Source organism: Megalopta genalis, unplaced genomic scaffold (genome assembly GCF_051020955.1).
Source record: "Megalopta genalis isolate 19385.01 unplaced genomic scaffold, iyMegGena1_principal scaffold0121, whole genome shotgun sequence".
NCBI classification, from domain to species: domain Eukaryota; kingdom Metazoa; phylum Arthropoda; class Insecta; order Hymenoptera; family Halictidae; genus Megalopta; species Megalopta genalis.
The window spans coordinates 125,001-135,000 of NW_027476190.1; the positions used below are offsets into that span (position 1 = coordinate 125,001).

The following is a 10,000-nucleotide window of genomic DNA, read 5'->3' on the forward strand; positions in this document are numbered from 1 at the left end:
TAGACGATCCGCGTTATGTTAAATATCTCCAGGTTACCGATTCCACAAAATTATAAAAAGTATACGGCTGTGTAGCGGGGATCAAAACGAGTAATTTCATGTATAAAGTTTAATTAAACTCCCAATAGTCTGCCGGGAAACATCGATTATTCCGATCTAGAAAGAGACAGAGACAGTCGATCCGCGTTATGTTAAATATTTCAAGGTTTCCGATTCCACAAAATTATAAAAAGTATACGGCTGTGTAGCGGGGATCAAAACGAGTAATTTCGTGTATAAAGTTTAATTAACCTCCCATTACTTTGCCGGGAAACATCGATTATTCCGATCTAGAAAGAGACAGAGATAGACGATCCGCGTTATGTTAAATATCTCCAGGTTACCGATTCCACAAAATTATAAAAAGTATACGGCTGTGTAGCGGGGATCAAAACGAGTAATTTCATGTATAAAGTTTAATTAAACTCCCAATAGTTTGCCGGGAAACATCGATTATTCCGATCTAGAAAGAGACAGAGACAGACGATCCGCGTTATGTTAAATATTTCAAGGTTCCCGATTCCACAAAATTATAAAAAGTATACGGCTGTGTAGCGGGGATCAAAACGAGTAATTTCGTGTATAAAGTTTAATTAAACTCCCATTAGTTTGCCGGGAAACATCGATTATTCCGATCTAGAAAGAGACAGAGACAGTCGATCCGCGTTATGTTAAATATTTCAAGGTTACCGATTCCACAAAATTATAAAAAGTATACGGCTGTGTAGCGGGGATCAAAACGAGTAATTTCGTGTATAAAGTATAATTAATATCCCATTAGTTTGCCGGGAAACATCGATTATTCCGATCTAGAAAGAGACAGAGACAGTCGATCCGCGTTATGTTAAATATTTCAAGGTTCCCGATTCCACAAAATTATAAAAAGTATACGGCTGTGTAGCGGGGATCAAAACGAGTAATTTCGTGTATAAAGTTTAATTAATATCCCATTACATTGCCGGGAAACATCAATACTTCGATCGCGCGAGAGAGACAGAGAAACGAACAGTCTTTTTTTCGATTTACGGCTAAAATAAATTTTTCTCATTTTATTCAATAACATATTCTTGCTTAGATAACTTTTTTACATAGGGATTAAGCATTTAGAACGATATAATGTTTAAAATAAGGGCACTTTACTCTTGACATTTTACGGTTTTTTCAATTTTCTGAAAAATCCTATCATTAGATTTTTTTAAAAATACGATAATCTTGCATAACTAACGTTTCTACATAGGGATTAAGCATTTAGAACGAAATCTAATGTCAGAAAATGGCACTTTACTCTTGACATTTTTCGGTTTTTTCAATTTTCTGGAAAATCCTATCATTAGATTTTTTTTAAAATACGATATTCTTGCTTAACTAACGTTTTTACATAGGGATTAAGCATTTAGAACGAAATCTAATGTAGGAAAATGGTACTTTACTCTTGACCGGTACGTTGGGACTTTGAAAATATTCGGGCGTTCCAATCGCTCGTCTGTTGCATCATAGCGCGTCTCGGCGCAATCGACCGATTCGCTCGACCCATTATTTTCGATTTACGGCTAAAATAAATTTTTCTCATTTTATTCAATAACATATTCTTCCTTAGATAACTTTTTTACATAGGGATTAAGCATTTAGAACGATACATTGTTTAAAATAAGGGCACTTTACTCTTGACATTTTACGGTTTTTTCAATTTTCTGAAAAATCCTATCATTAGATTTTTTTTAGAATACGATATTCTTGCTTAACTAACGTTTCTACATAGGGATTAAGCATTTAGAACGAAATCTAATGTCAGAAAATGGCACTTTACTCTTGACATTTTTCGGTTTTTTCAATTTTCTGGAAAATCCTATCATTAGATTTTTTTAAAAATACGATGTTCTTGCTTAACTAACGTTTTTACATAGGGATTAAGCATTTAGAACGAAATCTAATGTAGGAAAATGGTACTTTACTCTTGACCGGTACGTTGGGACTTTGAAAATATTCGGGCGTTCCAATCGCTCGTCTGTTGCATCATAGCGCGTCTCGGCGCAATCGACCGATTCGCTCGATCCATTATTTTCGATTTACGGCTAAAATAAATTTTTCTCATTTTATTCAATAACATATTCTTGCTTAAATAACTTTTTTACATAGGGATTAAGCATTTAGAACGATACATTGTTTAAAATAAGGGCACTTTACTCTTGACATTTTACGGTTTTTTCAATTTTCTGAAAAATCCTATCATTAGATTTTTTTTAGAATACGATATTCTTGCTTAACTAACGTTTCTACATAGGGATTAAGCATTTAGAACGAAATCTAATGTCAGAAAATGGCACTTTACTCTTGACATTTTCCGGTTTTTTCAATTTTCTGGAAAATCCTATCATTAGATTTTTTTAAAAATACGATATTCTTGCTTAACTAACGTTTTTACATAGGGATTAAGTATTTAGAACGAAATCTAATGTAGGAAAATGGTACTTTACTCTTGATCGGTACGTTGGGACTTTGAAAATATTCGGGCGTACGCGGCGCGCTCGGCGCTTCGAACAGCTCCGGTGTCCCCATTATTTTCGATTTACGGCTAAAATAAATTTTTCTAATTTTTTTCAATAACATATTCCTGCTAAAATAACTTTTTTACATAGGGATTAAGCATTTAGAACGATACATTGTTTAAAATAAGGGCACTTTACTCTTGACATTTTACGGTTTTTTCAATTTTCTGAAAAATCCTATCATTAGATTTTTTTAAAAATACGATATTCTTGCTTAACTAACGTTTCTACATAGGGATTAAGCATTTAGAACGAAATCTAATGTCAGAAAATGGCACTTTACTCTTGACATTTTTCGGTTTTTTCAATTTTCTGGGAAATCCTATCATTAGATTTTTTTAAAAATACGATATTCTTGCTTAACTAACGTTTTTACATAGGTATTAAGCATTTAGAACGAAATCTAATGTAGGAAAATGGTACTTTACTCTTGATCGGTACGTTGGGACTTTGAAAATATTCGGGCGTTCCAATCGCTCGTCTGTTGCATCATAGCGCGTCTCGGCGCAATCGACCGATTCGCTCGATCCATTATTTTCGATTTACGGCTAAAATAAATTTTTCTCATTTTATTCAATAACATATTCTTGCTTAAATAACTTTTTTACATAGGGATTAAGCATTTAGAACGATACATTGTTTAAAATAAGGGCACTTTACTCTTGACATTTTACGGTTTTTTCAATTTTCTGAAAAATCCTATCATTAGATTTTTTTTAGAATACGATATTCTTGCTTAACTAACGTTTCTACATAGGGATTAAGCATTTAGAACGAAATCTAATGTCAGAAAATGGCACTTTACTCTTGACATTTTCCGGTTTTTTCAATTTTCTGGAAAATCCTATCATTAGATTTTTTTAAAAATACGATATTCTTGCTTAACTAACGTTTTTACATAGGGATTAAGTATTTAGAACGAAATCTAATGTAGGAAAATGGTACTTTACTCTTGATCGGTACGTTGGGACTTTGAAAATATTCGGGCGTACGCGGCGCGCTCGGCGCTTCGAACAGCTCCGGTGTCCCCATTATTTTCGATTTACGGCTAAAATAAATTTTTCTAATTTTTTTCAATAACATATTCCTGCTAAAATAACTGTTTTACATAGGGATTAAGCATTTAGAACGATACATTGTTTAAAATAAGGGCACTTTACTCTTGATATTTTACGGTTTTTTCAATTTTCTGAAAAATCCTATCATTAGATTTTTTTAAAAATACGATATTCTTGCTTAACTAACGTTTCTACATAGGGATTAAGCATTTAGAACGAAATCTAATGTCAGAAAATGGCACTTTACTCTTGACATTTTTCGGTTTTTTCAATTTTCTGGGAAATCCTATCATTAGATTTTTTTAAAAATACGATATTCTTGCTTAACTAACGTTTTTACATAGGGATTAAGCATTTAGAACGAAATCTAATGTAGGAAAATGGTACTTTACTCTTGATCGGTACGTTGGGACTTAGAAAATATTCGGCCGTACGCGGCGCGTCTCGGCGCTTCGAACAGCTCCGGTGTCCCCATTATTTTCGATTTACGGCTAAAATAAATTTTTCTAATTTTTTTCAATAACATATTCTTGCTTAAATAACTTTTTTACATAGGGATTAAGCATTTAGAACGATACATTGTTTAAAATAATGGCACTTTACTCTTGACATTTTACGGTTTTTTCAATTTTCTGAAAAATCCTATCATTAGATTTTTTTAAAAATACGATATTCTTGCTTAACTAACGTTTCTACATAGGGATTAAGCATTTAGAACGAAATCTAATGTCAGAAAATGGCACTTTACTCTTGACATTTTACGGTTTTTTCAATTTTCTGGGAAATCCTATCATTAGATTTTTTTAAAAATACGATATTCTTGCTTAACTAACGTTTTTACATAGGGATTAAGCATTTAGAACGAAATCTAATGTAGGAAAATGGTACTTTACTCTTGATCGGTACGTTGGGACTTAGAAAATATTCGGCCGTACGCGGCGCGTCTCGGCGCTTCGAACAGCTCCGGTGTCCCCATTATTTTCGATTTACGGCTAAAATAAATTTTTCTAATTTTTTTCAATTACATATTCTTGCTTAGATAACTTTTTTACATAGGGATTAAGCATTTAGAACGACATATTGTTTAAAATAATGGTACTTTACTCTTGTGATTTTTCGGTTTTTTTTGATTATTTTGAAAAATAAATTTTTGTAATTTTTTTAAATGCGATATTCGTGATCAGTGAACGATTTCACATATGGATTAAGCATTTAGAATCGTGCGGACGCGTTATTAAAAAAGTTTACTCGATGCGATGGGACTTTAAAAAGTTTGTGAAAATTTTCATATTGGGAAAAAATGTGTAATTTTTTGTCTAGTTTACGGTAGTGTAATTTATTTTAATGTTTACTATAAAAATTTTTTTCGTTCGTTCACGCGCTATGTTACAACAGCACGGCCGGGCGGTCTGTTGCCGCAGCGGTTTACACTCATAAGCGCGCGTGCTATTCGGCCGGCGGCGCCGGCGTCCTTGCCGGCCGTTCGGTATCTATAAGAGATACACGGTCCGTGCGAGGCGGACGGAGCAGAGCGGGTTTTGGGCCAATTCTACGATCTCGGTCGAGAAGCTGTCTCAGAGCTCCTTCGGGGCTTCGGTCCTGACTGTTTCGTGCCGTTTACGTTACGGACTTTTCTCCACACAGCGTGGCCACGGGTCGGTGTCTTTGACCGAATGGCCCATATGTGGCAAGCCCTACGGGGTTGGTTACCCGTATGCACTTTGTATGTATACTCGTACTCACTGAGCAATCGACTCTTCTGTCCGAGCGATGGAAAAATTTTTTAAAATGCATCTGTAAGATTTGGAAGCAAATCGTACCAATTGAAAACTGTGGCTAAAATGAATAGCCCAGTGGAGAGAGAAAACTATCAAAAAACTGATTTTTTAAATCAAGAGGTGTCAGAAATCGAAATGCCTAGCGCGAGCGGAAGAACACGCTTTCTCGCCAGTCCAGCATGTGTCCTGTCCGTTCTTCCTCGGCTTGCCGATTTTGCCCAGATCAGAGGTTTCGTGCTTCCGGCGGTCAGAAGATCAGCGTGAGCGTACGCGCTTCCACGACTATGGCATCACCCATGTACTTTTTCCTTTGAATATATTTGAGTACATAAAAAATATTAAAACATATAGAGAGAACTGTGTCTTGGATCTTAAAAATTTGTCAATAGCGATGATATATTATTACTTAACTTGAAGTATTTGTACGTTTTAGCTGGGACGTACATTTATCTTACAAGATGTTAATAGCGAGACTCTTGAAGATAAAATTATCTTGTGATTTTATGAAGGCAAAGATAGAAACGTACGAAGCTGGCGTACGTAGAAAAATGTGATTTTATGATAGAACAAAAATATAATACGTACGTTTTTGGGCGTACGGTAAAATATCTGTATGGTAGAAAAATGAAAGAAATTGAGCGTTAAAGAAGATATGTTACAAGCGCGGAATGTGGCAAAACTTGTACATATTTGAAAGAGAAAAATGGTGTGTCGACCTGACATATATATATGAAACAGGCGACGATGGAAAAGGATTTAAATTTTGTCCATTTTATATATACATATTGTATAGTTCCCTGGTTGATCCTGCCAGTAGTCATATGCTTGTCTCAAAGATTAAGCCATGCATGTCTCAGTACATGCCGTATTAAGGTGAAACCGCGAATGGCTCATTAAATCAGTTATGGTTTCTTAGATCGTACTAAAATTTACTTGGATAACTGTGGTAATTCTAGAGCTAATACATGCAAAACAGAGTTCCGACCAGAGATGGTAGGAACGCTTTTATTAGATCAAAACCAATCGGTGGCGGGTGTTTACACTCGTCCATCGTTTGCTTTGGTGACTCTGAATAACTTTGTGCTGATCGCATGGTCTTATAGCACCGGCGACGCATCTTTCAAATGTCTGCCTTATCAACTGTCGATGGTAGGTTCTGCGCCTACCATGGTTGTAACGGGTAACGGGGAATCAGGGTTCGATTCCGGAGAGGGAGCCTGAGAAACGGCTACCACATCCAAGGAAGGCAGCAGGCGCGCAAATTACCCACTCCCGGCACGGGGAGGTAGTGACGAAAAATAACGATACGGGACTCATCCGAGGCCCCGTAATCGGAATGAGTACACTTTAAATCCTTTAACGAGGATCCATTGGAGGGCAAGTCTGGTGCCAGCAGCCGCGGTAATTCCAGCTCCAATAGCGTATATTAAAGTTGTTGCGGTTAAAAAGCTCGTAGTTGAATCTGTGTGTCACAGTGTCGGTTCATCGCTCGCGGTGTTTAACTGGCATTATGTGGTACGTCCTACCGGTGGGCTTTGCTCTTCACGGGGCGGTCCAACTAATATCCCATCGCGGTGCTCTTCACTGAGTGTCGAGGTGGGCCGGTACGTTTACTTTGAACAAATTAGAGTGCTCAAAGCAGGCTACCTTCGCCTGAATACTGTGTGCATGGAATAATGGAATAGGACCTCGGTTCTATTTTGTTGGTTTTCGGAACCCCGAGGTAATGATTAATAGGGACAGATGGGGGCATTCGTATTGCGACGTTAGAGGTGAAATTCTTGGATCGTCGCAAGACGGACAGAAGCGAAAGCATTTGCCAAAAATGTTTTCATTAATCAAGAACGAAAGTTAGAGGTTCGAAGGCGATCAGATACCGCCCTAGTTCTAACCATAAACGATGCCAGCTAGCGATCCGCCGAAGTTCCTACGATGACTCGGCGGGCAGCTTCCGGGAAACCAAAGCTTTTGGGTTCCGGGGGAAGTATGGTTGCAAAGCTGAAACTTAAAGGAATTGACGGAAGGGCACCACCAGGAGTGGAGCCTGCGGCTTAATTTGACTCAACACGGGAAACCTCACCAGGCCCGGACACCGGAAGGATTGACAGATTGATAGCTCTTTCTTGATTCGGTGGGTGGTGGTGCATGGCCGTTCTTAGTTGGTGGAGCGATTTGTCTGGTTAATTCCGATAACGAACGAGACTCTAGCCTGCTAAATAGACGTAATTATGGTATCTCGAAGGCTCTCGGCTTCTGCCGGTGGGGTTTTTACTACCAACGTACAAACAAATCTTCTTAGAGGGACAGGCGGCTTCTAGCCGCACGAGATTGAGCAATAACAGGTCTGTGATGCCCTTAGATGTTCTGGGCCGCACGCGCGCTACACTGAAGGAATCAGCGTGTGTTCCCTGGCCGAAAGGCCCGGGTAACCCGCTGAACCTCCTTCGTGCTAGGGATTGGGGCTTGCAATTATTCCCCATGAACGAGGAATTCCCAGTAAGCGCGAGTCATAAGCTCGCGTTGATTACGTCCCTGCCCTTTGTACACACCGCCCGTCGCTACTACCGATTGAATGATTTAGTGAGGTCTTCGGACTGGTGCGCGGCAATGTTTCGGCATTGCCGATGATGCCGGGAAGATGACCAAACTTGATTATTTAGAGGAAGTAAAAGTCGTAACAAGGTTTCCGTAGGTGAACCTGCGGAAGGATCATTACAATGTTCCAATATATCTCAAAGAGAGAGGAGAGGAGGAGAGAAAATGAATTCGATTAGTTTGTGGATAAGAATTCATATAAAAAAAAAAGATATTGTTGAGCCCGCCAGATCATTCGTGCGTGATTTACACGGCCAGACGTGTGTACTACACGTATTAGGCCTTTGATCTGCGTTGCGTAGGCCACAACAAATCTTTCAAAGAGAGAGAGATATATGTGTTGTTGGGGTTTGTGATTATGAAGGTGCCCCAACGCACAAAAATATATAAAAATGTACAAAGTTGGGATGTGGTGTGGTGGAGAAGAGTTGGGCCCGACCAGATCATTCGTGCGTGATTTACACGGCAGACGTGTGTACTACACGTATTAGGCCTTTGATCTGCGTTGCGTAGGCCATCTTCCTTCCAAGACACACACGTGTTGGGGTTTGTGTGATTTTATGATAGTGCCTCAACACGGAAAAATAAGCGTACGAGAAGAGTTGGGCCCGACCAGATCATTCGTGCGTGATTTATACACGGCCAGACGCGTATTATATTACACGTATTAGGCCTTTGATCTGCGTTGCGTAGGCCATCTTCTCGATAGAGAGAAAGCCAATGTATTCTTTTTTCTTTCTTTACACACACACACACAGTTGTAGTAGGACAGGGAGGGATGCGAGCGTGCTAATCACGCTTCCTCAAGTCTTCGCTGTGGTGTAAAAAAAAAAAAGAAAAAAAGGAATCGTTGGGAAAGTCCAAAGGACGAAAATATCGGGCAGTCTGAAGATAACTTAATGCTCGTTTACATTGGTATCAAGAGAGACCGGCTTGTGTAGCTCGTTTCAATGCTGTGTCGTTGTCATTGACACCCTACTCTGTTGCGCGCTAGTGGCAGCATGAGCGTGGGACGTATATATATATGACACCCAGCTAGAGCCGGCCGTGAGTCCGTCCGGTGTAAATAACGACGAAAGGAGAGAGAAACTTTTCGAATCCAGTATCGGGTTGATAATTGTCCAGTTTGAATATCCATATCCCCGTCGTTTTTGGAGGTGATATACTCTCTGTGTTTCTTCGATAGAAGGCTTTTCAATGTTCTATTCGCTCCGACCGTCGAACTTGCAAGAAAACAGTGGTTTTGGATTTGCTCGTACATATATATATGGTTTCGACGGAAATATCTCGTTCTTTAAGGGACAATTATGTCGTTGTACGACGACTCCCGAATCTCCTTCGCGCGCTGGTTGGAGCTCTTCGGGTATCGGCTTGTTCCGAAATATAACACAAAAATGTGGTGGATAGCAAATACACATTATATATATGAGAGAATAAAAGGGAAAAATTACCCTGAACGGTGGATCACTTGGCTCGTGGGTCGATGAAGAACGCAGCTAATTGCGCGTCAACGTGTGAACTGCAGGACACATGAACATCGACATTTCGAACGCACATTGCGGTCCACGGATACAATTCCTGGACCACGCCTGGCTGAGGGTCGTTTACGTACTTATAAACTGCTTGCGTTGATGGCACTTGTTGCCTATATACGTACGAGCGAATGATGGGCGCTTCGTCGGCGTTTGTCGCGGTCCTATGAATATTGAGAAATTTTACGTACGTCTAACAGTCTTCGAGAGAGATGGAAATCGTGTTCGAACTAGCGTGAGTGTGGAAGGCGGTGTCGTGTGTCGTATATGTTTTATATACGTCCGCCCGTCTGAAACACCGCTTCGAAGCGGTGACAAAATCTTTTTCGGGACGATTCGTATCCGTAGAACTATCGAGATTTCACTGGTACATTTTCAACGCGCTCCCGACGTCGCCTGAAATGAAACGAGATGGGTTTAACCCACGAAAGCGTACTACACGAGTCTGTCCT

The 10,000-nt window shown here is 39.3% G+C and overlaps 2 non-coding genes across 2 annotated transcripts; both read left to right on the forward strand.

Annotated features, from left to right (window-relative positions):
* The first annotated feature begins 6,215 nt into the window (after positions 1-6,215).
* On the forward strand, positions 6,216-8,136 carry LOC143262372 (small subunit ribosomal RNA). Its single transcript, XR_013036204.1, has one exon. It is a non-coding gene; the product is annotated as a small subunit ribosomal RNA (ribosomal RNA).
* Positions 8,137-9,464: 1,328 nt separating this feature from the next.
* LOC143262386 (5.8S ribosomal RNA) lies at positions 9,465-9,619 on the forward strand. The gene has a single exon (XR_013036211.1). It is a non-coding gene; the product is annotated as a 5.8S ribosomal RNA (ribosomal RNA).
* Positions 9,620-10,000: the final 381 nt, after the last annotated feature.